At 46.6% G+C, this 5000-nt stretch overlaps 1 protein-coding gene across 6 annotated transcripts in view; it reads left to right on the top strand.

Annotated features, from left to right (window-relative positions):
- LOC113821856 (innexin inx2) overlaps positions 1-5000 on the top strand; it is a 323879-nt gene that overhangs the window by 236355 nt on the left and 82524 nt on the right. The window contains exon 1 of one of the 6 annotated variants that reach the window (XM_070130283.1): positions 4347-4418. The exons of 3 other annotated variants lie outside the window; for them this stretch is intronic. The gene's annotated coding sequence lies outside the window, so the exon portion shown is untranslated. Of the gene's footprint in view, positions 1-4346; positions 4689-5000 lie in introns of those variants that run through there. 2 more of the 6 variants (XM_070130288.1, XM_070130270.1) reach the window with 2 other exon arrangements.

The following is a 5000-nucleotide window of genomic DNA, read 5'->3' as shown; positions in this document are numbered from 1 at the left end:
TTACCAGATTCACTATCATTTTCAACATCATCACCATTTCACCTCGATTCATCACCAACATCACTAGATTCATCCGCATTTTCAACACCAACTTCACCAGATTATCATCATTTTCAACATCATCATCAACATCATTAACTCCGACAATAGCTTCATCCAGATTCACCATAATCACCATTTTCAACACCAACATTATCATCAACATCACCCAGACTCATCATCGCGGAGTGTACGACACGACAACCACACGCAATCACCGCTACACTCACCCACCCACGTAGCTGTGCTTTTCCTTTTTTTTTCTTCTTTCTCTTTTTTAGCCTCTTGGTCGGCCCTGATAATGAGCCGTAACGTGAAGGAGGAGGCTGAAGAGAAGGATGCAGTCAAGGAGGGAAAGGAAGGAGGGAGGGAAAGGAGGGAGAGGAGGTAGAGGAGGGAGATGGGAGAGGGGAAAAGGAGAGGAGGGAGAGGGGAGAGGGGGGAGATGGGCATGGGGAGAGAAGGAGGAGGACAGAAGGGAAGAGGGAGAGGAATAGGTGGAAGGAAGGGAGGGAGAGTAGGAAAAGGAAGAGAGAAGGAAGGAAGGAGAGTAGGGGAGAGAGGAAGGGGGGAAAGAGGGGGAATGGTTCTGAGATGAGAGAGGGAGGAGGGGAGTGAGGGGAGAGGAGGGAGGAGGAATGAAAAGGGGAGAAGAGGGAGGGAGTTGCAGCCACGTGACTGGGTTCTGTGTCTCGCGTCTAGCACCTACCACAAGTAATTAATGGATTTCGATGTTTCATGAAAAAAAATGAAAAATTGCTTTCTTTCTTTCTCGTTTCCTCCCGCACTTTTGATGTAATCATGCTCGAAAGGTACATCTCCTTTTCAACTTTATTACTATTATCATCATGTACGCAAATTTTGGAAAATCGTCATCATTATTATTTTTATCATTCGCAATCTTAAATATCTTTTCACTATCTTCCACATATAACTTCTGATTTCTTTGACTTTCATTATCATCTTTCTTTAACTGTGCGACTGTGCCTAACTTAAACCGCAATTTTATCGAGATTTGCAACTTCGAAATTAAACACACATGTAACAGTCAAATTCCGTGATCTAACACCTGTGATCATGTTATCTTATACACCGACAGACAGACCCTGCCTTATAACATGTACCGTTCACATACATTAGTTGTAGGCTTTCATTTGAAGTCACCAAGAAAGTGTTATAAGTTCATGAACATGTGACAGTTGAAGGGTTAATCTCCATAAAAGATAAGAGTTAGCACGTATGTTGCAAGACCTTTCAACGGAATGAGGCAGCAGCGGTATCTCTGTGAAGTTACTGAGGGTAGGTACCAGCGTATTTGAAAGTGAATGAAAGCCTATTCATGGAATATCATAAAGAGAATTCGTTCCACAGTAGCTAGACTCGGGTCTGATATGAGCTGCTCTGCAATCTTTATGAGGTCTTTTAGACGTCGACGTTGATATACCCGTGTAGACATGTTCATATATTTTTTCTGGGTGATGTTGCATATTTATCAACAAGTTTTTAATTTTTGTTTTGCTTCGGCATAGGCATTAGGAGTTATGAAAGTAATTATCTTGTGTCCCATTTCCTTATGAATCTGCAAAATATTGTGATGATATTCAAATAACCTCAGCGGCAGCCTTGGTTTTCCTTGATCATTAACATGTAAATTATCATCTGGATAAACTCTACGGACATGCCTACCCATGTTTAACTTACAAATATTTGCAACGTGTTTTAATGAATAACGATGAAATGTTGAACGTATTCCATTAGCGCATTATTTATGTCACGGGAATCATAATATGTCAGTTTCCTAGTCACGGAGCAATGCAGCCCACTATTCTTCTCAATAAGTTAATTAGGTAATTTAAGAGCCATGAGAGCGGGCACCTGTGTTCACCTGAATAGAATGTGCGAGGCAAGCATCACGAAAAAGAAACACACGCCCGCATCTCGCTATTCACTGGGAGGCGGGCAGCGTGCACAAATTATGTTTTAAGAGATTATTCAAATCAATATTTTTATTTCGCCGCGAAACTTGTCATTCCTGGGCATAATGGTAAATACTAATGACTCTCTTACTTGACTGGGCTGCATTCCGAAATTACTGCATAGCTCCCCGTGGAACAAGTAATGAATATTCGCAGCGTTCATTATCTATCAGGTATGACAAGCTGGCACCGAAGATTAAGGAGAAGCGACGTGTACTCTGAGAGGGATAGTGTAGTTAGTTTAAGCAAGACGAAGACCCTGCGCCGCGCGATGTGGCTGCCGATTTCACAGACAAGGACCTTGTTCTCGTCGGGGTCCTGTGATGGTAACGGGGATAACTAACCTGGAGGTAGAGGAGAAGACGTGAGGATAATTTAATTAGTTATTCCTTTTTTATAATCCGATTCCCAAGCTATCGATACATTGACCACAATCCCCCCACCCCCACCCCCCGAGCGATATCGCATTATCTTACTCACACCATCTCATCATCATTAACGTAGTCATTAGCTACAGTTACTAAAGGTCATTTATCATCACTGCCTTCATGGACCTTTTTTCTACATCTTTTTTTTTATATAAAAATGACAAAAGAACATTGTATTCAGGTTGGCTGGCTTTTACAGTGAAGAATAGTGGAGACTATGTTTAGCTGGAGTTAATTAAGGTTAGCTGAGGTTGTGAGGAGTGGGGGTAATGTTGGCAAAAACCTCATCCAGTCATACTTAGCGCAGAGTGAGGGCTGTGACATTCTCTTTAAAAAGTCTCAGTGTGATAAAAGAGACTGGGAAGAAAAAGAGGTGAAGTGAAAGAGGAGTGTGAGGGGGGAGGGGGAGTAGCGGGGAGGGGAGAAAGAGAGAGAGAGAGATGGAGGGCGAGAAAATGAGAGCGAGAGAAAAAATAAATAAAATGAAAGAGAGAATGAGAGAGAGAGAAAAAAAATAAAAGAGAGAATGAGAGCGAGAAAAAAAGAAAATGAAAGAGAATGAGAGACAAAGAGAGTGAAAGAGAGTGAGAGAGACAGACAGAGGCAGAGAGAGCGGAGAGAGGAGAGAGAAAGAAAGAGAGCGAGGGAATGGAGGAACGTGCATGAGCGCAACAAAAGATGAACTTACAAGGAAAAAAAAAGTTGCATGTAAGTAGATTAATGGCGTCGCGACATACTTTTTTAACAGTGTTGCCGAGCCTTGAATAAAATATTTAGAAAAAAAAATAGCAGTCAGCCTTCAGAAGTAAACTCAAAGATCCATGTGTGCGGCGCCGACAACTGGAAAGGAATCGCGATGGTACTTATGATGCTCCGTGGGAAGGGGGGGAGGGAGAGGGGGGTAGGGGGTTGTTGAGGGCGAGGGGAAGGAGGAGGAGGGGAGGAGAGAGGGGGGTAGGGGGTTGTTGAGGGCGAGGGGAAGGAGGAGAGAGGGGGGTAGGGGGTTGTTGAGGGCGAGGGGAAGGAGGAGGGTCTTGCTCGCTCCTTCACTCGGCCGGAGTGAGAGCTGGTACTGGAGTGCGGAGCTGTAGGAGCGTCGGGGGGATGGGAAGGGGAAGGGAGGGGGAGGGGAGACTAGTGCTGAGGGCAAGAAGGGACGAGGGGGAAATGTTGGGGTGAGGAGGTGGGGGGAAGGAAGAGGAGGAAAGTGGTGGTGGAGATTGAGCTACAGCAGTGAGTAGATGTTTTAAGAAGCTTTGAAGTGGTGGCAAATTGTGTTGAGTGGTGGTGGAGTTGCCATGACCTGCGGGCTCTCATACACTTACCCGTTCGCCTTTGCCCTGGTCTGCGCTGGCGGCCACGTGGAGAGCGCCGGGGGATCGAGGGAAAGAAAGAGAGGGAGAGAGAGAAAAAGAGAGAGCGAGGGGAGGAGAGGAGGTAAGGGAGCGAGAGAGAGAGAGAGGGTGGGAGGAAGGGTTGGCCGGAGGGAGGGTGGGAGGAATGGTGGGGCGGAGACGAAGGGAGGACGGGAGGGAGGTAGGGAGGGAGCGAAAGAGAGAGAGCGTGGGTGGGGAGAAGGAAAGCGGGAAGAAAAGTGTCCCAAAACAGGATATATATCGTAAAATAGGAGTCGATTCGCCACGGCAAAGGAGCATCAGTGGTGCGATAAACAAAGCAGCGGTGGAATGTAAGTGCGAGCATCCACGTGTAAGTGAGGAGAGGAGGGGAAAGAAGGAGGGAGAGCGGCCGGGGAGAGGGGAGGGCGGGAGGGAGGGCGGGGCGAGGGGAGCTGAGCGGGCGCGGGAGAGGAGAGGAGAGAGAGAGCGAGAGCGGAGGAGGAGGAGAGAGAGAGGGAAGCTAGGACCTGGTGCCTGGTCAGCGAGGTGTGCCAGCGCCGCCAGTTAGTTGACAGGAGCGGGGAACAGAGGCAGGACATACATGCACCCGCTTCCTAGCTTCCCCCACCCGTGACTTTGTGCGAGTTCCTTTTCCTTCCACTTGGTTGTGTTGGTTGGAGTAGAAAATGCAACGACTTCAAGTGTTTGACAGATAATAGAGGACGAGGGCACTCCTTTCTGGTGACGACATGCAGACAACACCGCCAGTGCATGGCTCGCGGGACTCTAATTGCTGAGAGGAAATATTGCACAGCGAACTTTACGTGAAATTTAACGCAAGATAAGGAGAGAATTTACAGTGTTTTCGTCTCTGTGCGAACATGGCACGAAGATCCACACATAGAAAGGTGCAGTCGAGAAACAGAAACGATTTCCAGCATAAATGCATTATTTTTGTCTTCTTTTTTTGAAATAGCGAGACAGTCTGTTGTGTCGAACTCGTATCCATGAGGACACCACTTAAGTAGAAGCAGGTCTGAACACCACGCTCACATCTATGTCTTGCGGTGACCTGGCAACTTACTGCTTCTGACTTCAACCTGCAATTCTCAAGAGTTTTATGAATAACACACACGGAATTGGCTCTGATGTCTGGGGGCATCGGTGCCTGCGTGTTCTCATGATAATTCCACAGTGTTTTGCATAAAGCTCGATCTTGC

Source organism: Penaeus vannamei, chromosome 2, assembly GCF_042767895.1.
Source record: "Penaeus vannamei isolate JL-2024 chromosome 2, ASM4276789v1, whole genome shotgun sequence".
In the NCBI taxonomy this organism is placed as follows: Eukaryota; Metazoa; Arthropoda; class Malacostraca; order Decapoda; family Penaeidae; genus Penaeus; species Penaeus vannamei.
This window is presented reverse-complemented; position numbering and strand designations above follow the sequence as displayed.